Raw genomic sequence first — 27,673 nt, forward strand, 5'->3', positions numbered from 1 at the left:
TGTACTCTGCATTAAATGTTATATTGATAATTTTAAGCAGTTATTCAGAATCTTTTATTACTTTTTTCTCTCCATTTGCCCTACTTACAATGAACATTTATACATTTCTTTCACTTAAATTTCTCAAGAGAATGTTGAGCCATGATTATAGTATCTGCCTTTCACCTATACTTATGCAGATTATACTCCCAGCAACATTTGTATAGTAAGTACAATTCCATAATTTTACTGATATACCACATTTAGCTGATGTTATTTCTGTTCCTTGATGTCGACATTATAAATAGTTCCAGTATATTTTACTCATTTTTAAGTAAAATTTACCAAAGTTATATAAGGTGTTTATAATACATTTCATCTTTTATATTTACGGTTTACCTATTAAAATATTTGAGAAGAGGCTGTATCAATATTCACCCAAAAAAGAAAAAGAGTCATGCAGAGAATGTCATGTCAACATGATAAGCATCTGGATGAAAACTAAGCAAATTATGCACATAGACAGATGTTTTCTGTATAAAATATGTGGATAGATTTTTCAGGTTTCATCCAGATGTTTGGAATCATGTGGACATAATCATGACCTCTTTGTGACCCTTTCTTTTCCCTATCACATAGAGATTAAATGACTCAGTAAAAAGCATTGGTATTAGATTTTTTAAATGCTCAGGATCTCACTCAGCCTTGACTTTAGTGCTTTTTCACTAGAGCAACCTGAACTACTAAGTCTCCAGACACAATTAGTTTGACTGCTTTTAATTTAAAAATTACTGATTTGTTTTAACTATTAGTTGGTTACTTACCAATTTAAATCATGCATTTAGATTTTCGTATATGCATATCCTCAAACATAGTTCTGACTTCTCATTTCTCCATTTTCCTTTGTTGTCTCTGTTTCTTTTTTTGGAATACAACCTCACTAATTTATATGATAAATCTCAGATTAATTAAACAAGTTACTCATTAAATCAAGATTATAGGGGGAAGGATTTAAGGAATCAAATTGTTTTCAAACACTTGAACTAATGTAGGAGCACTCATTCTCATATAAATAATGTGCTAATTACAAATTATTCTTTTCTGTTAATTAAGACAGGTCAGCAGGATTTCTACTTGGCAACACTTAGCTTAAGTGTTCAAGTTGCTATATGTACTTGAAATTAATGAAACTGAATTACCTTTAAAATGTCAGGCTTTTCATTATTTTCTGTGATTATTTGCACTCATTCCTTTTAATTATTTTAATGCAGAGGTTTAATTTTATATGCATATTTATCTATCAATTTTATAAATTATTTCAGCAGTATTTAGAGATCAAATAATAGGTGAAGTTAGGATAATCACTCTCCAAAAAAAAAAAAAAAACAACACAAAACTTTTTGTGCTGTCTAATTGATTTCAGAACAAAACTAGAAAGTCCTTACCAACCTGTTACAACTTCTTTTGGGGGGTCTTCATTTCTACCATTTTTAAAACCACATCATAGATGGCAGGTAGATATTCTATTATGTGATCTATAGGGTTTTTGTGTGTTCAGAAGGAATCTACAGTTACACCTCTCTTTAATTGATAAAAATGCTGTTATGTAAAAGTCATGTATTTTATGTATAAGGGGAGGGTAGTTGGGAACATAGTAGTAGACCTGCTGTATATTTCCATGCTGGTTCCAAACTCCAGCAATCTCATTCTACTTACTTTTTTGTAGCGTACTGTTTCTTGAACATGTCTTTATATATACTGTTTGCCATTTTTAGCTCTTTGAAACACCTTAAAATGACCAACCTTTTTATCTTTTCTACTTCCACTCCCACATTAAAAAACAACAAAAAAAAGCTAATACCAGTCAGATCAGTACCTACAAAAGTATGTAGCACTTGGCAGATGCTCAATAAATACTTGCTTAGTGAATGAACAAATATATTGACAAGAAAACAGTAATGATTATTGTTTATTCATACTAAGGAGACACGAACCATGACATTGAGCAATTTACCAACTAATCAAGATCAGTTACTTATACATTGCTATATGAACTTTGGCAAGATTACGCGAATCTGACCTAAGTTTTCTGCCTTTTTTGTTTGTTTGTCTTATTTCTACTTTGTCTTTATGTTAGCATAATTCTTGCAACTCCAAAATGTCTTCGTATTTTTTCATAAAACTGAGGTCTTAATCATGGTACTCTTGTATCAATTATATAAGTATACTTTCATTGAAACTAAGACAGAAATCATATATTAGTACTACCAAAATGTTAATACAGGAAAATTTAATCATGGATTATCAAATTGTATTAATCACTTTCATGTCACCTCTTTGAATAGTTATTTGATATTTATTTTCCCTTGAGATATATATATATACATACATATATCATCAAAGTATGTTTTCCCATTTTTTATTTTTATAATTGCATGGAGTCAGATTTCTTGAAGATGTTTAAATGTCAGCATCAAAGGGTATACCAAATATTTCACATTTATTGCAACCTAATTTAAATGTATATAATATTGTTTCAAATATTGTACAAATTCAAAGTTCTCAGGGCTCCAGAACTGGCCTGATTTCATTGATTAAGTGCTCAGTGGTTGGCACTCACTAGGGCTTCCTCAATGGATGATGGAACATTGAATGTATGAAAAGCTTTGAGGAGATATATAAGCTATAAGCTATATTTATTGTGGGCTAATGTATGTCTGCTTGTTGTAGGAGTAAATATCTTTGTAGAATATTGAATTATTTTTCATATCAGGCCTTTAAAAGTAAAAAGAGCTGTTAAGGATAAAATATAAAATGTTTCCTAATGCTATATTTAACAATCTTTAATAACCACTCATCTCTAAAAATAAATACTGTTGATGTTTAAAACCCAAAGAAACACTATCAGTTGGTTTCCTGGAAGTAATACATTCTTCTGAAATTAGATTCTTACCCCTACCCGCAAATAAACAAAAAACAAACTTTCGTATCAATAACTAAGAAGCCGTGTATCTAATTAGACAAAATGGAAAATCTATCTATTCTACCTGATTTCTTTCTTGTCAGGAGTCTAAAATTCTCCATTGATTTCCTTAAAGCCATCTTAGCAAGTAGAAGTGAAGCTATTCTAAATAATGTTGCAATGACAACTACTTATTTATTCATAATTGTGATGATGTGTTTTCCAGGATGCAATTTCACCATTGTGTACATAGAGTGATGATACTTATTTTATTTGACCAAAAGTTGAAATTGAACTTGATCTTGGATCTGTAAATATATTCCTTATCTCAAGGATAATGAGATGTTTAAAACTGAGAAATAAACAAATTAGGAAATTAATTTTTTCACAAAAAAATGAAAAGTCTGGAAGTCATTGCTTGCTGGCATTGACTCAATGACTGAAGGATGTCACAGCTGAAGTTTTGGTAATAATATTGGCTTGTCCTTTATAGTCACAAGATAGTGGGGACTATGTCCCAATACATGCAGAAATAAGGGGAAGGCCACAGGGCTAAAGAATGCCTGCATCAGGAAAGCAAACTCCCCTGTTGACTTTTGCTGATGTGTCATCTATTAAAACTATGTTCCATAGATACCCCTAACTTTGAGGGAGAGAGAAATTAGTTTTTACCAGTACACATTATCTTCTCTAATATAGTCATGTTTGTTAGTAAGGAAGAAGGAGGCAGTATATATTGAGTATTCCCCTAGAAGACTCTGCTACAGAGATAGGCATAAGTTCATTTCACCTGAGAACAAATGATAACATTTAGCATTCATCCAAAAAGACATTAAGCGCTTGCTATATGTCAGAAACTGTCCTAGATGATAGAAATGCAAAAATGAATAAATAGGACATATTTCTCACCCTGAAAGCATACATACTTTTTAAAAAACATTTTATTAAATAATTAAAGTATTAATTTAAATGTGATAGATAGTGGATTGGCTATGAAATAAGCACAACTTTTTTCTGCTTGGAAAAAAGTCAGGAGACTACAGTGAAAGTGAAACTCAAGCTTAGTCCTGAAAGATGAGTAGGTTTGAGAAATACACAAAAGGAGAGGAAGAGTGGGAAGGAAAAAAGCTTTCCCTGGCAGAGGGATCATCCAGTCCAAAAGTGTAGAGTCATTCATTCATTTAGCAATTGTTTGTTAGCAGCTAGTTGTGAGGTAGAGTGAGCCAATAACTGGGGACACATGAATGAATAAAACTGAAATGATCTTTACCTTCTTAGAGCTTATGATCTAGTCCTACAAAAGCATGTGGTCTCAGTGCTTTGGCCTAGCTGGAGCACAGGATGCCTATACAGAAGGAGAGCCCTTATAGAACCCAAGAAATCTCCTTAGGGATACCAATTAAGGAGAAGAGGAGCAGGAAACCTAAAGGGTGGAGCTTTAAGACCCCATCCTCACTTTTGACCTATTAATTGTTTTAGAAAGGTGAGCCATTAAAGAGATTTTTAGCAGAGAATGATATAATCAAGTTTGAATTTTATAAGGTTGGAATAACAGCAGTAAAAAGGATTGATCTGGGCTAAACTTTAAGAATTAAAATTGGGTATTCCCTTAGTAGGTTACTCTGATAAGCCAACAAGAGATAAGACCTGAGGGATTGAGGCAGTAGTTACAGTAATGTAGAGTAATGAATATAGCAAATATTAAGGAAGCAGTATCGACAAGACATGGGGAAGGTTTGGATGGAGGGGTGGCCAGGACAAATCAAGCATATCTCTAAAAGTTTTTAGGCTTCTATTATGAGGAACATTATTAAAGAGATCCTAAAGAAGTAAAAGAGCAAGCTTTGTGTATTTGAGAGATTCTAGACAGAGGGAACAGTATGTGCAATGGTGTTAAGATGGAAGTGTGCTTTCTCTATTTGAGGTTTAGCAAGGATACCAGTGTGTCTGGAGCAGAGTGAGCAAAGGGCATAATAGTATGAAAGTCAGAGTCTTCAGGGTAGCAACTGGACAGTTTATGTACAGATTATATTCTAAACAAGACAGGAAGTCCTTGGAGGCCTTAGAAAAGGAAATCAACGTGATGTGGTTTAACGGTTTTTTTGTTTGTTTGTTTTTTGTTTTGTTTTGTTTTTTGAGACAGTTTCACTCTTGTTGCCCAGGCTGGAGTGCAATAAGTTTTAAAAGGTTTATTTGGGTGGCTGCTCTGTGCAAAATATTTTGAAGGGAATGGAAAGAGGAAAATGGAAAAAAAGAGAAATGTATTATGAAAGTCCAGAGAAGAAATGATAGGAGCTTGAACTAGGCTGGATGCAGTAGAAGTGGTATAAAGTTTTATAAATTCTGGGTACATTTCGAAGGTTTTGTTAATTTTTGATAGGTTGATGTGAGTATGTCGGAGATAAAGAGGAATCAAGGATGATCGCAACATTTGTGGTTAGTCCAAATTAGTGAATTGAAAAAGAGCAGAAGGGTACTTGTTTGTTTTGTTTTGTTTTCTTTGGTTGGGGGGGGGGGCTTGTTAATAAGGAGTTCAGTTGATAAATTATTAAATTTCATAATTTTATTTGAGAAACAAATGGCATGATCAAGGCAAATGGACAAATTCAGGGAGTTCATGGGAGACATGGGAACTGTAGATAAAAATCTATGAGTTGTCAGCATATAGATGCTATTCAAGATCATGAGTCTGAGTAAGACCACCTGGTGAATTAATGAAGAGTTGAGAGGGAAAGGGAAAAGAAGAAAAGGGGAAAAGAGAGAGAAAAAAAAAGGTACTCACAAACACTTTGAGATCGGGAGAGGTAGAAAACATGGTCAGAAAGCTGAGAAATAGCAGCCAGTGTACACAGTGATAAGAAAAAGGAAAGGTAGATGAGAACTGGGAAAAGACTGACATTAAATGATGAGCAAAGAGAAGCTCACAATGCATTTTTGTCCAAACTACTTTCATGGCTTATTAGAAGTGAGATTCATGTTGCTATATCCTATTTTGAACTTTCACATTTAAAGTAAGTGTACAGAAGAGACCTCCTGAATGAGGTGAATCAAAATTTTCATCTCAGTGTAATTGAGCTGTCCTGATTGCTGGTACAGACAGAAGATTTTCATTTTCCATGACTGATATGCTATTCTCTCTTCATAGTTGAATTTTTGAAGGCCAGTATTTATTCCATTCAATTATCTCTTTATGGCCATGGCATTTATTTGGTGTTTAAGGCATGGTAGAACAAAGCAGAGGAAATGGGTTGGAAAAGGATGGCAAATAAAAATAGGATAAGAAGAAGAATACAAGAGTGGAGATGTAATTCATACTTAACTGTTACTTCTGTGAAAGGGCCCATTTTGCTTATTTGTAACTTACAAGGTTGATTTTATAATTTCAAACTTTTCCTTAAGATTTACCATAGACAAATGTGGTAATCTTTTGAACCAAATGGATATAAAGATAGAATAAAGGGCACTTTAAAAAGTATGTCTTTTACCACAATGAGATACCATTTCATGCCAGTTAGAATGGCGATCATTAAAAAGTCAGGAAACAACAGATGCTGGAGAGGATGTGGAGAAATAGGAATGCTTTTGCACTGTTGGTGGGAGTATAAATTACTTCAACCATTGTGGAAGACAGTGTGGCGATTCCCCAAAGATCTAGAAACAGAAATACCATCTGACCCAGCAATCCCATTACTGGATATATACCCAAAGGATTATAAACATTCTACTATAAAGATACATGCACAAGTATGTTTATTGTAGCACTGTTCACAATAGCAAAGACTTGGAACCAACCCAAATGCCCATCAATGAAAGACTGAATAAACAAAATGTGGCATATACACACCATGGAATACTATGCAGCCATGAAAAAGGATGCATTCATGTTCTTTGCAGGGACATGGATGAAGCTGGAAACCATCATTCTCAGCAAACTAACACAAGAACAGAAAATCAAGCACTGCATGTTCTCACTCATAAGTGGGAGTTGAACAGTGAGAACACATGGACACAGGGAGGGGAACATCACACACCAGGGCCTGTCAGGGGGTGGGGGGCTAGGGGAGGGATAGCATTAGGAGAAATACCTAATGTAGATGACTGGTTGATGGGTGTAGCAAACCACCATGGCACATGTATACCTATGGAACAAGCCTGCACTTTCTGTACATGTATCCCAGAACTTAAAGTATAATAATTAAAAAACAAAAAGTACCTACTGACATTTCTCGATATCTCTTGATACAAACTGGTTGTGTGCTGCTGCAATGAAAAAAGAAAGGAATCAAAGAAAGACTCTTGCAAAGGAAAGCTTTTGCATCAGTGAGTGTGAGCATTGGGGGAAGGAATAATTTCACTGGAGAGCCAAAGACTAGCCAGATTTTTAGAGGAGAATTAATCAGACAACTTGCCTTAGGACATGTTTTGGAGTAGAGGATAAGTTAAATTTTAGGGAGGAGGTGATGGCTAGACAGTTATACTACAAAATACAAATTTGTTCTTATTAATGGTACTTTAAATTTATAATTCATTAATAACTTTAATGAAGGATATTCATTATCCTTGATATTGTGAAGGATATTGTGGTATTTCCAACCAACTTTTGCTTTCATTATTTTTCTCTTGAAAGCTAACATATTCTTTTCTATAAATTTGAGGTTATGTTTAATTGCTAAAATTGTATTCTGCATAATCATTTACTTTGTCCATGTTTTAATGTTTTATAATTATTTTTGTAATTAATTTTCAGTAATATGGCTTAAAATACTAGTTTCTATCCAAAAAATCTTTTAAAACACCAAGTAAATGAATAGAATAAATTGCAATTTAAATAATCATAGTAGATATCATTATTATTCATTTATCAGCTGGAAATGATTATATTATTATAACTTAAGAGTTTGATTTTGTTTTTGTATAATTTGGATATTCTTTTTTGTTAATATAGTTAGTTATTGGCTTTATATTTGTGAAAAGTCATGTTCTAGCGCCTTGCAACAGCCTTTTCCAATTTATGTTATTGCAAGACCTTCTCAAAGTGAACAGAAAGGCAGAGCTTTTGATAAGAGAGAAGCATGTTTATAAATATTTTCATTAAGATTCACTAACAGGCAGTCCCTCATTTCTTAATAGGCATTATTACATACAATCATTTCTGTGCCCATTGATAAGAAATTTGTGTTATCATAGAAACAGTGTTGTGTATGATCCCATACAAATTCTCAAAAGCTTATTTATAACCATAACATGACTTAAGTAATACTAACAGAGTAATGTCTGGATCCTTTGTGTCTGAGTCCAGATCTCAGAGGCCTAGAACAGAGTGGGATGGAAGTGGCTCCATGTAACAGTTCTCATGGAAGCACATGGAGCAGTTTCTCACAGCATGAATGAGAGGAGCAGGCCAAAGGTTTGCTCAGTGATTTCTGATAGGGTTCTGTAGGGAGGACAGAGTGAATAAGGAATATTGTCTTTAAGAAGGGATGTCATCTTTTGGGAACTGAATGGAGAATAGGATAATCTCAATTTTTTAAGCCATAATTTTGTTTTTATGCATACACTTCAAAAATTAGTAGTATAGTGAGGAAAATGAAAGAAAATATTGGGATTCTTGGGGTCAAATTAATTCTATTTTAAAAACTAGGCTGGGTGTGGTGACTCACACCTGTAATCCCAGCACTTTGGGAGGCAGAGGCAGGTTGATCATGAGGTCAAGAGATCGATACCATCCTGGCAAACATGGTGAAACTCCGTTTCTACTAAAAATACAAAAATTAGCTGGGAGTGGTGGCACGCACCTGTAGTCCCAGCTAGTCTGGAGGCTGAGGCAGGAGAATCACTTGAACCCGGGAGGTGGAGGCTGCAGTGAGCTGAGATCGCTCACCACTGCACTCCAGCCTGGTGACAGACCAAGACTCCATCTCAAAACAAAACAAACAACAACAACAAAACACTATTACCTTGGTAAATTACTCAACCTCTCTAGGACTACTTTCATAATACAGTGTGAGGAGATTTAATGAAATATTCTCCAGAGTGCTTTTTTAGCTGTAAAATGTTATATTCTGTAATTGTAGTTTCAGTAATTAATACAATATAGTGGAAACAGAACCAACAAATGGTCAGGGGACATCTTTCTTTCCATGCTTTGTGTAATGCATTGGGATATCATTATGATTAATAACTAGTAATACATATGACTATAATTAGTAAGGGTATCAAAATTTACCTAGTAAAGAAGTAGTTACCAGTTTTGACTTATAATTAGAATCATTTGGAAAGCTTTTTTAAAAAATAGATATTCTCAGACCCCACCTCAAACCTAATTAAATCAGAATCTTAAGGAGTTGAGCCTAAGATTCTGTCTTCATAACATAGCCTTCTGTGGGATTCTGATGATGCTCTGGGTAAAGAACCATTGTAGTAGATGTCCTTAGTGAACTGAAATGAAAATTTAGCATAATTTGATATTTTCATAAAAAGTTTTATGTAGAAGAGCCCTAGCAATTGGTTTGTTCTCAGTATTTTTCATGTTCTTTCTGAAGTCCTATTTAAACATAAATCTGCAGAGTAAACTATTTGTTCTTAAAGGTAAATTTCAGCTAAAAAGTCCTAATTTTTAGAATCTTGCATAATATAATTTTCTCATTTAAGTGTTCTCTATATTTAGTGTTAAATTATGCTTTTTTATATATCACAAACAAAAGGCATACAGGAAATGGCAAACTGTTGCCTATTTTAAAGCAAAATCGGGTCCAAACTGCTAAGACGTATTTCAAATGTGTGAAAATATTTATGACATTGTGGCCATGCCCCAGTACAAATTTTATCACTAACATTTTTTAAATTGATAAGTTAACATTGTACATATGTGTATATCTATATATCACTAACATTTTTAAAATTGATCTTAACATTGTATCTTATACACACACACACACACACACACACACACACACACGCCATAAATATATACAATACTATGCTGTATGTATACAAAGTTATATTGTATATATACATGCTGTTTTCATATAGGTATGCATTGCAGAATGACTAAATTGAATTAATATGTATTTTACCTCACATACTTATCATTTTGTTATGATGAGAATATGTTAAAAATCTACTTCCTTAGCTATTGTCTATTATACTATACTTTGTCATTAACTATCATCACTATGATGTACAACAGATATCTTAAATTTATTCCTCCTATCTAACTGAAATTTTATGTCCTTTGACCAACATCTCCCCAATCCCTTATCCCCCTAGCCTCTGGTAACCACCATATTACTCTATTTATATTAGTTCAACGTTTTTAGGTTTCACATACAAGTAACATCATGGAATATTTGTCTTTCTATTCCTGGTTTATTTTACTTAACATAATGTCCTCTAGCTTCATCCATGTTGTCACAAATGACACAATTTTCTTCTTTTTTAGAGATGAATAGTTTGATTCCATATCTTAGCTATTGTAAATAATGCTGCAATAGGAGCTCACATATTTCTTTTTTTAATTCAATTTATTTATTTATTTATTTTTATATTTTCTTTTTTTTATTTTATTATTATTGAACTTTAAGTTTTAGGGTACATGTGCACAATGTGTTATTTACATATGTATACATGTGCCATGCTGGTGTGCTGCACCCATTAATTCATCATTTAGCATTAGGTATATCTCCTAAAGCTATCCCTCCCCCTTCCCCCCACCCCACAACAGTCCCCAGAGTGTGATGTTCCCCTTCCTGTGTCCATGTGTCCTCATTTTTCAATTCCCACCTATGAGTGAGAATATGTGGTGTTTGGTTTTTTGTTCTTGCAATAGTTTACTGAGAATGATGATTTCCAATTTCATCCATGTCCCTACAAAGGACATGAACTCATCATTTTTTATGGCTGCATAGTATTCCATGGTGTATATGTGCCACATTTTCTTAATCCAGTCTATCATTGTTGGACATTTGGGTTGGTTCCAAGTCTTTGCTATTGTGAATAGTGCCGCAATAAACATACGTGTGCATGTGTCTTTATAGCAGCATGATTTATAGTCCTTTGGGTATATACCCAGTAATGGGATGGCTGGGTCAAATGGTATTTCTAGTTCTAGATCCCTGAGGAATCACCACACTGACTTCCACAAGGGTTGAACTAGTTTACAGTCCTACCAACAGTGTAAAAGTGTTCCTATTTCTCCACATCCTCTCCAGCACCTGTTGTTTCCTGACTTTTTAATGATTGCCATTCTAACTGGTGTGAGATGGTATCTTATTGTGGTTTTGATTTGCATTTCTCTGATGGCCAGTGATGGTGAGCATTTTTTCATGTGTTTTTTGGCTGCATAGATGTCTTCTTTTGAGAAGTGTCTGTTCATGTCCTTCACCCACTTTTTGATGGGGTTGTTTGTTTTTTTCTTGTAAATTTGTTTGAGTTCATTGTAGATTCTGGATATTAGCCCTTTGTCAGATGAGTAGGTTGCGAAAATTTTCTCCCATTTTGTGGGTTGCCTGTTCACTCTGATGGTAGTTTCTTTTGCTGTGCAGAAGCTCTTTAGTTTAATTAGATCCCATTTGTCAATTTTGGCTTTTGTTGCCATTGCTTTTGCGTTTTACACATGAAGTCCTTGCTCATGACTATGTCCTGAATTGCTTCAAAGAGAATAAAATACCTAGGAATCCAACTTACAAGGGACGTGAAGGACCTCTTCAAGGAGAACTACAAACTACTGCTCAATGAAATAAAAGAGGTTACAAACAAATGGAAGAACATTCCATGCTCATGGGTAGGAAGAATCAATATCATGAAAATGGCTATACTGCCCAAGGTAATTTATAGATTCAATGCCATCCCCATCAAGCTACCAATGACTTTCTTCACAGAATTGGAAAAAACTACTTTAAAGTTCATATGGAACCAAAAAAGAGCCCGCATTGCCAAGTCAACCCTAAGCCAAAAGAACAAAGCTGAAGGCATCACGCTACCTGACTTCAAACTATACTACAAGTCTACAGTAACCAAAACAGCATGGTACTGTTATCAAAACAGAGATATAGATCAATGGAACAGAACAGAGCCCTCAGAAATAATGCTGCATATCTACAACCATCTGATCTTTGACAAACCTGACAAAAACAAGCAATGGGGAAAGGATTTCCTGTTTAATAAATGGTGCTGGGAAAACTGGCTAGCCATATGTAGAAAGCTGAAACTGGATCCCTTCCTTACACCTTATACAAAAATTAATTCAAGATGGATTAAAGACTGAAACGTTACACCTAAAACCATAAAAACCCTAGAAGAAAACCTAGGAGCTCATATATTTCTTTGACATACTAATTTCATTCCATTTGAATATATACCTAATAGTGGGATTGCTGCATCATATGATAGTTCTATTTTTAATTTTTTGAGAAACTTCCATACTGTTTTCCATAATAGCTGTGCCAATTTATATTCCCACCAAGAGCGTACAAAGGTTTCACATCCTAACCAATACTTGGTAATTTTTTTGTTCTTTGTTTTTTGTTTTTTGTTTTTTTTTTTTGAGACAGAGTCTCACACTGTTGCCACGGCTGGAATGCAGTGGCGCAATCTCTGCTCACTGCAACCTCTGCCTCCCAGGTTCAAGCAATTCTCTTGCCTCTGCCTCCTGAGTAGTTGGGACTACAGGCACATGCCACCATGGCCAGCTAATTTTTGTATTTTTAGTAGAGATGGGGTTTCACCATGTTGCCCAGAATGGTCTCGATCTCCTGACCTCATGATCCACCTGCCTCAGCCTCCAAAAGTGCTGGGATTACAGGAGTGAGCCACTGTGCCTGACCTTTGTCTTTTAATAGTAACCATTCTTTTTTTTTTTTTAATAATATCCATTCTAACAGATGTGAGATGATACCTCATTGTGGTTTTATTTTGTATTGATCTGATGATGAGTGATGTTGAGCATTTTTTATATACCTGTTGGTCATGTGTATATCTTCCTTTGTAAATTGTCTATTCAGGTTCTTTCCCATTTTTTAATCAAACTACTTGTTTTCTTATTATTGAGTTGTTTGAAGTTCTCATATATGTTGAATATTTAACTTATTAGATGTGTGATTTGCAAATATATTCTCCCATTCCATAGGTCGTCTCTTTATTGCTTGTTTCCTTTACTGGGCAGAAGCTGTTTATTTTGATGCAATCCCGTCTGTCTATTTCTACTTATATTGCCTGTGTTTTGGGGCTCATATCCAAATAATTCTTGCCTACATCAATGTCTTGGAGCTTTCCCCTTGTATTTTCTTCTAGTGCAGTTTTATATCTACATTTACAGTTGTTTATGGTGTGAGATGAGGGTTCAATTTCGTTCTGCATATCCAGAAGATATCTAGTGGATATATCCAGTTTCCCTGTATCATTTATGAAGACATTGCCTTTTCCCTTTTATGTGTTCTTAACATTTTTGTAGGAAATCAACTGACTGTAAGTGCATGGATTTACTTCTAGGCCCTCATTTCTGTTTCACTGATCTTTGTGTCTGTTTTTATGCCAGTATCATGCTGTTTTCATTGCTATAGCTTCATAGTAGATTTTGAAAAGCAGACAGTTGTGATGCCTCCAGCTTTGTCTTTTTTGCTCAAGATTGTTTTGGCTGTTGGGGTCTTTTGTGATTTCATACAAATTTTAAGATTTTTTTTTCGATTTCTGTGAAAAATATCATTTGAATTTTGATAGCAATTGTATTGAATCTGTGGATCACTTGGAGCAGTATAGACATTTTAACAATATTAATCCTCCAATCCATGAACATGGGATATCTGTCAATTTGTTGGTGTCTTCTTCAATTTCTTTCATCAATATTTTATCATTTTCTATGTACAGATCTTCCACCTCCTTGGTTATATTTATTGCTAAGTATTTTTTGGTGACTATTATAAACAAATATCATTTTAAATTGATTTTGTAAACATCCCAGGTAACCCATGGAAAGGACTTCTATTATAAGTCTGTACATGTTTTGTCCACCCCTTTTTATACCAATGTATATATAAAATACAAAACAAATTAAAGTAATATATTTCAAAATATACTTTTAAGCAAAAGATCAAAACACCGCACAGTATTTGTAAGTAAAATGTGTTTTAATAATATTCAATGAAATTTATGAAATTTAAGTGTTCTTATTTTCCTTGTATAGGAAAATACTTTTATGTTTTTTCCCCAAGTGGAAATTGATTGACTAACTTACCAGAAACAATGCTTGACAGTGAAATATTATACAGATACCACAGTGTAATAAAGGTAATATTCTAAGAATTGCCTGTAACAGTAACAGCCCTTTGACCCAAAGATTCTATAGAATTTTTTTTTTTTTTTGAGATGGAGTCTCTGTTGCCCAGGCTGGAGTGCAGTGGCACGATCTCGGCTCACTTTAACCTCTACCTCCCAGGTTCAAGCGATTCTCCTGCCTCAGTCTCCTGAGTAGCTGGGACTACAGGCATGGGCCACCATGCCCAGTTAAATTTTTTTGTATTTTTAGTAGAGACAGGCTTTCACCATGTTGGCCAAGCTGGTCTTGAACTCCTGATCTCAAGTGATCTTCCCGCCTCGGCCTCCCAAAGTGCTGGGATTACGGGCATGAGCCACCATGCCTGGCCCTAGAATTTTAAGAATGTAAAATTTTGCTTGAGTTAATCACTTTGTTAGTTATTTGCTATCATTCTTCAAGTAAGTAGACATAGAAATGACAGAAATTGAAAATATCATACTGTTATTTGTCAGTTTTCATCACCGTCATTATTCTTACTTTGTACTATGTGTCATTCTACTCCACCATTCTCCTCTAGTGCCTGTTATCTAACTCATCTTCACAGCAACTTTTTATTTCACAGAATGTTACTGCCCTGTAGATAGATGTGCTCAAGGTGTTCTTTATCTTATCCCCTACATACATTTCTTGTCTCATGTTTCCAAGACACATTAAACATGGCATAGCTAAGATCTTTAAAATAATTTTTAATTAAAGAAGAGTAGGGAGGTAGCAATACCATAGAAGCTCAAATCATGAGTGTCTAATTTGGTGTTGGCAGGGTAAGATTTTGACAAGATCCCTTTTATAAAAATAGCTATTTCCATGGCTGTGGAATCACAGGAAGGTCCTGAGTGTGTATTTTGGATTTGTCCTCAAATTTCAGAATGCCTCATTTCTGTATACCAGTGTCCCAGCTGTTGCAGACTTTGTAATGCATTAGTATTAGACTCCGAAATTGAGTTTCTGCCAGAGGATTCTGGCAGTAAGCATCCTCCTATAACAACAGACAAGTGATAGCAGTAGAAATCCCAGGGGACTTCACAATAGCATGTCTTAGGATTCAGTGTAATGGCTTAACTTCAACATAAAGATGATCAGAGTAAGTACAGCTTATTGTTCCACTCTGGTGAGTAGTCTGTTAGGTGCCAGTTATGTAAATGAAGATAATTACAAGAGAGTGCCAAAATGTGTCCTCCATGAGAAACTATGCAGTTCTTAAATAGGTCATTCTGCAATCATAAGAAGCCTTTGAGGAGGGCAGCAAAATCTCCCTTCTATGGAATAGGTTTAATGTCTTCCGAGACAATGGGAGAAAAGGGTCATTTCAAGCAGTGGCCATTTGGGATTTCTCCAAGATTACGAAGTATTTTTTTTTCCCAGTGTCACTCTCAGAAATAAGGTTTTAATTTCCAATTTTATCCGTCTTTTTATAAGCATTCTTTCACATGTTTCCTTTCTGATAACAAACCAAAATGATTAATTTCAAGAAGAGAAATTTTAAACTGAAATCCAGTTTTAAAAAATATGTATGATAAAACAGCTTACATTAAATAGATATTCCTTTGGGCAGTAGCTTTATGTATTAAAAAAGTGAAGTCACTTTTTAGAAGAAACTTTAGCATACTCTTTATCACAGGATAAGTTACCTAGGTCCTTATCAATCCTATGGGTAATTTGATTTTTAGTAGTTTTGTCTCTTACCTTACATAAAAATTGCTTCTGCAAAACAATGACATTATTTTTCATGCTTCAAAATATAGTCATCCTTTTAAATCACTATCCACATGGAATCCCTCCCATCCCCTTGGAATTTTCATATTTTTTAATGAAGTGTTCTTCCTCACAGTATTTTGATCTACCATATTTTGAATAACTAGTTTTAAAGATAGAGCATGACCAATGTAGTTTAGTGATGTACGTCGTATAGTATGTAACATAATGAAAAAACAAAAAGACTTAAAAGCAACACTATCAGGTAATTTTTTGCAAACTCAGACAGAGTAGGGAACATTGCCTGTTTGTCTACATTTTTATCTCTAGTATCTAACAAAAAGTTACATTAATAAATATTAATTTGATAGACTTAATAAAGGAGTTAGAAAATAAATATTAGTTAAATGAATGAGTGAAATATCTGGTACAATGGCCCATTCAATTCACTAATTCTAAGTGAAAATACAAACATAGGTAGGTAGGTAGATAGATAGATAGACAGATATTAGATATGTTTTTTAAAACATCAATTTCTAATAAAGGAGGCAAAGCAAGGTAAAATATTTTTGCCTGTTAGTTTAGAAAATACTAAAAAAAGGATGATAATGTATACTATGGAGTATGGTGGAATGGGCATTCCATACAGTGAGGTGGGATTGCAAATGACTATAATCATTCTGAAAAGGCATTATGATAATGTGTATCAAAATCTAATATCTGACTATGATTTGACCCAACAATTAAACTTTTGGGAGATAATTACAAGGCTGTCTTATAAGGAAGTTCATTGCAATATTATTTAAAATTACAAAAATGGGAAAAGTCTAAATATCTATCAGAAGAGGATTGTATTAAAGAAAATTGAGCTTTCTAAAGACTGGAAATAATGGTGTGCTTTGGTGAATTTGAAATTTGTTTCTATTTTTATTGCAAAAGAACTGTATGGTGTTTGCCTAAATAAGTGATTATTTTACATAGAGTACTAAAGATAGATGTACATGGATATTAGTAAATATTTAAAAGATTTTAATAGAATTCTAATTTCATGGATAATTGAGTCTGAAAAAGCATGAACACTACTTGGATTTTTATGTAAATAAATTCGTAAACTGAATAACAAAATATCCATTATGTGTAGATCCTTTTTCTAGACCCATGCTTAAAAGGGAGATTAGAGTGAGACCCCAACTCTACCAAAAACAAACAAACAAAACAACTGGGTATGGTAGCATGCCTCTAGTCCTAGCTATTCAAGAGCCTGAAGCAGGAAGCTTGCATGAGCCCAGGAGTTCTAGGTTACAGTGGACTCTGAGTCTACCACTGTACTCCAGCCTGGGCAAAACAGCAGGACACTGTCTCAAAAAAAAAAAAAAAAAAGGGTAGGGGTGCCGTTTAGAGAATGATTTCTTTTTATACTTAAACAATCTGCCTAAAATAATTGAAGGATTCTAACTGGAGACAGTAAGATAACGCTTTTGTGACAACCAATACTAATTTTTTGGATCTTCACTTAGAAAAATAATGAAAGAGGTAAAGAATATATTGTGGTAAAGTCATGGGTAAAAATATTTTAATTTAACTTGATAAAGGAAAAGAAATATTATGCTAATTTCAGTGTTATTTTAGATCACTAGTTGGTCCTCTAGAGTCATTAGTGTAAAGGTCTGTAAAGGAGCTACTGTGTGCAAGGCAGTGTCATGGTTCCTGGAGGGAATGCTACTTTCTTTACTTAGTGTACCATTTGCATCTCAGATACCTGGAACCAGCTAAAATATGCATGCATTTTACAAGTTTAAAAATATCTAAAGAAACATACTTTTCAATTAAATGTCTTTTAAATGACTAGGTGCCAGCTACTATGCTGTGCATTCTTGGGGTTATAAAAGATGATTTAGAAACATTTCCAGCCCTTAGAAAGTTTACAATAGTAGATGTTAAGGGAAATTGAATGTGTTCTCCTAAGAAGTAAGATTTCTTAGGTTAGGTGAGGTAGGTTCTTCAATAGAAATGCTTCTTGTGCTTCTTGTGCTAATGCAAAATGAAGAGGTTTGCTTCCTGGTTTGGGATTTTATATGTGTCTTCAACAAGTGGGCCACTGACAAAAGCTTGTTAAAAAAAAAATGGATGAGGGAGAAACTTGTTTTTTCTACCAGCCTGAGTTTCACTGTGGTAATGGAAGTAAGTGAAAACAAAACAGCAGTGGGATATTCACCTTTAAGATCTTCGTTCCCTAGCAAGTCATTTCCTACAAGCAAGAATCCTTCCTTGGTCTTCCAGCTACTGGCTCTTAAACTGCTGATAGCTACCAACAGGCAACCATTTTCTAAGTGGATATTTGTACATTTTTATTTATATACATATTTTCTACAATCATATTTTAGATAATTCAATATAAGAAATAATTTTGAAATCAGAAATATGTTTTAACCTCTTTGAGGTTACAGGACACTTCACAAGATTTTTAGGGCTTAAGTCCAAAGGACACCATAAAATTTACATGGATGTAGTTACAAAATTATTAAGGAATGATTATTTTCACCATTAGTTTGTATCTTATTTTATTGAAAGAACACTCGTATCACATTATAATGTTCATAACTCTAATTTACCACATAATATGCTAAAGATAATCTAACCTAAATTTCTTAATGGCTAGAATAGAAAACAGATTTCTCCGTCAGGTGAGTTTGCCCAAGATCTGTAAAATGTATCTTTGTGAATTGGCTTCAAAATGTTACACAGGCATATATATGCTTCATACTTTACCTTACAAACATAAATTTCAAAAATTTTATATTTATATAAATAAAAATAAATTATATGATCTAAATATAAATGCATTTCTTCTTTCATTTATTTCATTCTTTTAATAGTATTTTCAAATTATTATAATATTTCATCAGCAATTGGTTCTTTGTGGCTAACATTTCTTATCTTCAATGAGCTTTGTGTTTCACAACTTACATTACCCTGTAAAATTTGTAAATTGTAAACTGGGAAGAAGGAATTTATTCAGAGATCATCAATGATAGGGATGAGATCATACAGAAACTCAGAATGGTGCTGGGATTAGAACTTGAATTTTCTGATGCCTCCTCGGCATCTCTGTCATTTTGTTTCTAAGAATATTCTAATATTAGCTTTAGGGTCTCTCTTTTAGATGTTCTGAGCTCACTGTTTATGCACCTGCACTAACCAAGGCCTCTCTCTTCTCAAATGGTTTTGCCCTCACCATCCCTTTCCTCCCCTGGATCCAGCCTCGGTGACACATGCAGAGGCTATCTGCCTCAAGCCTCTTTCCTGTAGATCTGCGGTAGCATTTCCTTGCCTTGGTACCATGCAGGGTCATAATCTTTGTCTTGGGGTTTCTGGCTACTGATCCTCATCATTTCTGAAAGGAAGGTGAATAGAGAACCGAAGTTTTGTTTTTTTCTCTTCTGTGCCTCCAATTGCAGAAAGCTAGAATGTGAACTCTGAAATTTTTCCTCTGCTTTTCTTCCTCTGCTTTTCTTCGACTGTCTTTTTGCAAAAACATGTTCACTCACTCTTCCTTTGGAGTGGTCCATCTCATCCTTTTGCTATCCATTAATAACCTCGTGAGCGTTCCTTCTCACAGAAACGCAGCCTAAGCCCTCAAGTCACTCTCCTAGCTAACCTGTCAAATATAGATAAGATGGCTTTATTACTCTTATGAGGACTAAAAAACATTTCCACTGATGAAATGAATAGTATATTTATGTTTAAGTGAGCAACTTGGTGTAAACAATCTTGTTACCTTGGTTACATATTCTGAAATGCTTACTTTTTCTAACTAGAGTTGTCAGGTTTAGCAAGTAAAAATAGAAGTAAATTCAAATTTAACTGGGAATCTTCTATTTTATCTGGCAACTCTACTTTTAACTTCATCAGAAAATAGTACATATTGTTTAATGCTTTATTTATAGATGATAACGTTTTGTATTTGGTATGGCAGAAGAAGATTATTATTAAAAATTTTTCATCTTTAATATTGGCCTTTTTTTCTGTAGTGAACATCCTAAATCTAGTGCTTAATAATTTCAGAGACACTTTTTTAAGGGGAGTAAAATTCCTTTACAAGATAAGCTTGTATGTCTTATTTATCTTCATAAAAAATAAAGAAAAAGAAAAAGAATTTGCTTGGAATTATTTATGTTGTTCTAGTTGGCATAACTAGCAATGCTGTTAATAACTCAGAATTTGTTTTGTTCTCTTTATACCCTGAACAGCTCTTTATTTGAGTCTTTTACTGTATAAAAGTCCCTTCAGTTATATAATTTTCCTGACTACCCCTTGTAGAAAGAGAATGAGCTTCAGAGTCAGCCAGATAGTTGTTCAGATCTCTTATGCCACTCCAAGGCTCTGGTGAAAAAGCTTGGACATATAACCTAACTATGCTGAGTCTCAGTTTATACATCTGTGATAAAAAGAGGGTGTTTTGAGGATTAAATTTAGAATTATAACTGGCATATCATGAGCACTTAATCATTAATTTTTCTTTTCTTTTTACTTTACTTTGTTTTTACTGAACCCTTATAGTCACTTTTTGTAATACCTTTTAATGGCTTACAGCACATTTCTACATTGCAACGTAATTAAATTGAATATATTTTATCTTTCCTACCATACTAAAAGATTCTTTTGTGCAAGTGACCCTATACATTGGGTGTACTGTATATGTGCATATTCATTCAGATGTGGTGATATAGGATGGGAGAGTAGGGGTTGTATCTCACAATACATTCATGAAATTATATATCCCTCCCCTTAAGGTCCTAGAGGAGATTAAAATACAACTTTTCAAAATATCATAGAACATGACTCTATTAAGATACTCTTTCTATCCAATGGGACATTATCTAACTTGGACAGATTGCAGAACTAAATGCATATTGAGGTAAACTTTCAGGATTTACACTATGCTAGACCCATTAGTTAAAATGTACATACCTTTTTAGCAAACCCACTAAAGCTAGTAATCAGGAGTTGGTTTCAAATGACTAGTATTATATATTTCCAAGCATCATATACCTAGAAGAACTGATACCCACTGGAGGAACCCGAATTTCAAAAGTCTTCACCTGGAATAATACTACTTTATACTTTAGCTTTTAAAATACTTTTAAGTACATTATCCTCTCTGGCTTCACAAATCACTTACATGTGAAGTTAAGTATTACTAGCTGTATTAAATTAGAGCAGTAGAAAAGTAAGTAGTTCTTCATTTAGTCCTGGAGGCAATATTCCAGAAGAAAATACCGATATATTTATATGTCATCAGTGTATGTGGAAGCACATTTTATATTCTAACAGCAGTTTAAATACCACTTTTTACCTATCAGCTATATTTCTCAGAACAGTGATAGAAAAGCTTCCCACTTTTGTTTCTCCTGAAATTCCAATCTCTCTCTCATTCTCAAAAGATAACCACACCTCTTTATTTTCTGAATTAGTTGAGACCATCCACTGTGAGCTCTTTCCATTTCCTACCTCTGCATGTCAGTCACCTGTCCTCCCATCTCTTCAGCCTGTCTCCTCCCCATAAGTCTATCACCTACCTGCTGCTGCTCCTTAATTTAGTACTTTCCCATATTCTAGGGACTTGCTCAATTTTCTTATTAAAACTTACGTTTTTTGGCCAGGCGTGGTGGCCCATGCCTGTAATCCCAGCACTTTGGGAGGCTGAGATGGGCAGATCACTTGAGGTCAGGAGTTTCAGACCAGCCTGAGCAATGTGTTGAAATCCCATCTGTACTAAAAATACAAAAATTATCTGGGCGTGGTAGCAGGCACCTCTAATCACAGCTACTTGGGAGGCTGAGGCAGGAGAATCGCTTGAACCTGGGAGGCAGAGGTTGCAGTGAGCCAAGATCACACCATTGCACTCCAGCCTGGACAACAAGAGTGAAATTTCGTCTCAAAAACAAACAAAAAGTTTTTAAACAATATTTATTAAGCTCATTATTATGTTTCTTTATTAAAAAAAAAAAAAAAAAAAAAAACGGGCCAGGCACAGTGGCTCACGCCTGTAATCCCAGAACTTTGGGAGGCCAAGACGGGTGGATCACGAGGTCAGGAATTCGAGATCAGCCTGGCCAACGTGGTGAAACTATGTTTCTACTAAAAATACAAAAATTAGCTGGGCGTGGAGGCACACGCCTGTAATCCCAGATACTCGGGAGGCTGAGGCAGGAGAATCACTTGAACCCAGGAGGCAGAGGTTGCAGTGGGCTGAGATGCGCCATTGCACTCCAGTCTGGGCGACAGGGTGAGACTCTGTCTCAAAAAAAAAAAAAAAAAAAAAAAAAACCACAACTAACAAAACACCTCAAACTGTAACTCTCTTTTATTTTAGTCTTCACAGAAGTAATCAAAACAATTGTTTGCACTCATGGCTATGGTTTTCCCCATTAATTCCCTAGTAACTCTCTGCAAACTACTTCTACTTCAGTACCCTATAGGAACTGATATCTGATAGGTCACATACAAATCAGATCAACATGAACTTTTCAACAAATCTTGACCTTTTTGAGTTTTTGATGTTTGAAGATAGTATCATTCATCCTGTCCTCTCACAATTTTTTAATATATAACAGCTTTATTGAGATGTAATTTATGTATCACAAAACCTACCCTTTTAATGTATACAATTCAGGGAGTTTTTAGCATATCCACTAGGTTGTTCAACTATCACCACTGTTTAATTCCAGAACATTCTCATCACCCTAAAAAGAAACCCCATTCTCATTAGCAGTCACTTTCCATTCTATCTTACGTCTGGGCCCTTGTAACCACTAATCAATTTTTTTTTTTTTTTTGTCTCTTTAGGTATATCTATTCCAGGCATATTATACAAATGGAATGATACAGTATATGATTTTTGTTACTGACTTTTTTTATTTAGCATAATGTTTTCAAGGTTTATCCATGTTGTAGCAGGTATCAATATTCCATTCACTTTTATGGACAAATATTCTATTAAATAAATATACCATATTTTATCTATTCATGAGTTGAAGGGAATTTGGGTTGTTTACATCTTTTGCTATTATGCATGATGTTGATATGAACAATTATGTACAACTTTTTGTGGGAATGTAAGTTTTTTTTTCTCTTGGGTATATATTGTACCTTGGGTGGAATTAATGGATCATGTGGTAATTCTTTGTTTAACCTTTTCCAGAAGTCTTTTGGACTTCTATTACTGTGCCCTCCTCACAATTCGTTGTCTTCCTTTTCACTATTTCCTCATCTCCTCTCAAGAAAGTATTCTGCAGTTTGGGGTCTTGACTCTTCCTCTCTCTGTGGTGTCTTTACCAACAATCTAATAAACTCCCTTTGCCTTAACTATTCATCTATGTCTTACTTTTGGAAATCTGTTGTCAGTGGGATCACTCTGATCACCCTCAACCTAGAGCTCTGCATTATATTTACTGTATACTAAAGAAATCTTCTCTTGATTATTCTGCCATCAGGCAAACAGCATAATCTTCTCTCCAAAGCCTGCGTTTTATAATCTAATTTCCTCCCTTTTAGTAGTGGCACAGCTGTTCTTTCAGTTTCTTTTGACTTACAATTTTGGAGTCATCACTGACTCCTCCTAGCCTTTACCTCATACCCATTTACTAAGTTGTGCCAGCTCTTCTTTGACAGTACCTCTCATGATTCTTGTTTTGAACTAACATGATTCATGTTATTCTTATCTCTTATTTGGACAGTTGCACGTATGTTTTTACAAGTCTGTATACCTCTGTCTTGTCTCACTCTCTTCATCCCTTATCTATCCTTTACAACATGACTTCAGTATTGTCCTGGGCCAGGCTTATTTTATTGCCAGATTTCAGCAAAATTTGTTCTTACCTGCTATAAAACATGAAGAATCTTTGTCATTTATTGTTTAGTTTATCCAATAATTAGCCCCAAACAATCTTCTCACCATGTTTTACTAGTTCCTAGACTAAGCGTATGCTCTATCCAAGATCAATTATTTTCTTTTCACTATATATAATCTCACATTTTCTTTGTTCCTACTTGGCATGGCCTTCTGTCATCTCCACGAAATGATTCTCATGTAACTCCGGCCCAAATATTATATCCTCCATAAAAATTTCAATGAGCTTCTCAACAAAAAATAATTTCTTTTACTTATGAACTCCTGAAGCATTTTTAAAACATTGTCTATGGCCTTTTGACATTCAACTAGATCTTTCTTATTAAACAATAAGCTTTTGAAGATAGAAACAATGTCATATCACCCCTTCTATCTCCACAAGTGTGCAGTGCTTTGTTCTTTGCTAGGTATATGGGATATAGTCACAAACATTTTTAAGGACAAACACTTTTATGTATTTTATTCTTCCAAATGTTTTCCCAAATGCTACTTCTCCTACAGTCTTACTTTTAAGTTGAAGAGCATATGCAGAACAGAGGATTCAAATAATAGTTTACATTTACATATTGTAGTATAATTTAGTAGCATGTATTTTTCAGTTAATGTCTGATATACTGGTTGAAATCATAGCAATACAGCAGTAATGAGTCTTCAATACATATCCAAACAAAAGATGATATTGGTCTCATAATGAAAAAAAAAACCCTGCTAAGGTATGTGTAAAACAAAAAGTAAATCTAAAATCTATTTGGGAAAATAATAAAATGTTTTATGGCAGAAAGATAAATAATCAAAAGAATGCACAAAAACTATTATAGTTACTGGAACATGTCCCATGATAAACAGAAGTTGTAAAAGCAATAATTTTAGTAAAATCAGTCCTAATTTATCTTTACCTTTCATTCCTTAGAATTTTAAAGTTGGACAGAATTCATTAATATGTATTTAAAATTATTGTAGGTAATATTAGGATATTACATTAGCAATTTATTACCATTAGCAATAGAATAGTGAAGAACATAGAGCTAGGAATATCAGGCTACTTGATGTACTGCACCTTATAGAATGCTGACTCTGAGGAAGAGAATGTGTTCTCCCTTTTAAACTCATTCTACAGCTGAAAAAAAACAAAATCTGTCTTAGATGTTAGTTACTGTTAACTCACAGGCTTATTTCATAGAATTTCTGAGGTCATCTGGGGGTTTGGAGCCATAATGAAATATACTGAATATTGGGTTTGGACTTGAACCTTGAAGAATTTATTCTCACTTCTGAGGATGACTTGAGGATCCATTCCATCACACATTCAATACCCTGATTGTCTCTCCTTTGGCTCTACATCATAAGATATTTGATTGGTAAATAGGATGCTTTGTAAGTAATTACTCTTATTAAAGTACTCTTATTATAGTGTAGTATTATTTTATAATTATTATACAATAAGTAGTCTTAGTATCTCAATTTGGCCTCCATAGTGATGTACAGTATAAATATAATATATCCACACATTAATTTTCTAACTTTATGTAACATATACTGTAAAAATATCATTTTAAAAATATTCTTTAATAATTAGCTTTTAAAACAAACAGTCTAATTATGTATCAGGCATGAAAAAATAAAAGGTCAATAGCTACAGATGCATAATTTCACTCTGATAGATTGCTATTTGAAAATAGGTTATGCCAATTAGATGATTAATTTTCTTCTATTAAATAAGATTATGAGACTTCGGATTACATGTATCAGTATATTCTCTTTAGTGGGAACATAATATGAAGAAAGGCCAAACAGAATACGAATTTATATCCTTTCTGGAAGGATCTGAATATACTTTTTATCAACCACACTTGGGAAAATAATTAGAAAATTAAACTCTGTTTGAAAACTTATTTTATGTTTCGTATTCAAAGTAACATGTTGAAGACACAATGTGTTAAAGGTTAAACTATATGAATATGAGGAGCAAATATCTGGATGTCCTGCTGGCAATTTTTTTTTGGTTCTGGTTATCTGCAAAGTATACACCCCTTGTCAGTATAACTAGGGAGTGACTGTGTAAACATTCTTGTTTCGCCTGTTCCACATAATCGTTTCTTGTATCATATTTCTTCTGACCTCGCTATCTGAAACCAATTACAGGAGATCCATTTGGGCTGCATCTATTTTCATAAGAAGCCTAGGCAACAGTGTTTTTCTCAGAGATGAATATCAACATCAAATATGCTTCTGAGTGCTTTGTTATTTATGTTTCAGAGAGATTTTGTAGCCTTCAGCTCTCAAGAATGTGTCACGCTGTGCTGTTTATACATTGAAGATATTAATGGGCGTAGATGTCATTTTTCATTTTAATGTCTCAAATGCAACAGGCTGATAGGTTAAGCATTCCTATTTTTATGGGGAGATATATGACTGATGTCTGTTTTTTCCCCTAATATACATATATTTACTTTGAAAAAAAAAGTTATTTATAAACCTTAGCATACTCAACATTTTTTTTTGTTTTACTGGGTATTTCTAAACTATTCTCAAATAATTTTATATTTGGTGAAAGTTTTCAGTGTTCTTCAGTGGAAAAAAGTATTTATCTGGCAGGTTACAAAGCATTTTCATCCTTAGTTAATTACACAATGACCTACTCATTAGAATTATTCTGTGAGGTTCATAACTAGCATAAAATTACTACTAGTGAAGAAGTATGCTTGAACTTTGCTTTTCTTACAAAAATTTAGTTAAAATTGCACAGTAAGAGTTAGGAATGATGTTTTCAGTAAGTATTTTAGAGAAAAAATGCACTCAATTATGAAAAATGTGCATTCCCACATCTCTGCAGCCTAACAAAATGTTTACCTTTAATCTCTTATAAAGATTATTTCTTTTTTCAAATTTTTTAATTTAACCTGATTTCAAATTTTAAGATGTCTTATCTTAATTTTCTTTAGGTTTCCTAAAATAGGATAACTTCATTAAGTAATGTGCACCCCTAATTAAAAACAAATGTGTTTTTGGAAACTAGATATGGTTTGGCTGCCTTTGAAATCTCTTTCTTGTTTCTGATACATTGGAAACAGACTCAATCATTGTGAAAGGAGATTTTGTAAACAACTTTTGCTTTTCTTCAAAATTAATTTTTGTGGGGGAGGGTGACCATCTAAATGACTAGATGGCGCAGAGAACTTTATGAATGGCCCTGGATTTAATATTTTGTTTGTATTGATAGAAGTGTCAAGTGATTTTTAAATTAATATTTGTGTCATTTGACACCTAACATTTTATATTGATGAAAGTGTTTTATCTAATAATCTTTCATTTTTTGAGTAGCTATAATAATAAATTGCAAAGATGAACTAAATGTCTCTGAGCAATTGTTTATTGAAATTCAGTCCTAAAGTGTTATCCGGAATACTGGAAATAAAAATGTCATATGATGCATGCAGTGAGAATGCAAACTGCCGGAGCTTTCTGCTTATGAGTTTTAAATCATTCCTGATCTCCTAGAATTGTTTTTTGTTCTCCCACCTCTTATGTTTACTATAGCAGTCTCTACTCTACCAAAAGAATGTTGAAATAGGAAAGAAGTTATTTTTTCTAAGAGTTTGTATTAAAAGATGATCCTCAGCTATTTTGGAGATAATGCATATGAAAACCAAAATACTTTAAAGTAGAAGCATTTTTTAGCCAGCTATCTTGTGATATTTCATTACTATTATTACTCCTTTACTAACAGTGTAGGTGTATGCTTTTGACTAGTGATACTTTGATGAGCAAAACTTGTAATATATTTAATTTTCTAGTGTTTATCTACAGACATTACGTA

At 33.8% G+C, this 27,673-nt stretch overlaps 1 protein-coding gene across 23 annotated transcripts in view; it reads left to right on the forward strand.

The window, feature by feature from the left end:
- FOXP2 (forkhead box P2) overlaps positions 1 to 27,673 on the forward strand; it is a 608,228-nt gene that overhangs the window by 416,728 nt on the left and 163,827 nt on the right. The window lies entirely within an intron of this gene.

This window comes from Pan paniscus, chromosome 6 (genome assembly GCF_029289425.2).
Source record: "Pan paniscus chromosome 6, NHGRI_mPanPan1-v2.0_pri, whole genome shotgun sequence".
Classification (NCBI taxonomy): Eukaryota; Metazoa; Chordata; class Mammalia; order Primates; family Hominidae; genus Pan; species Pan paniscus.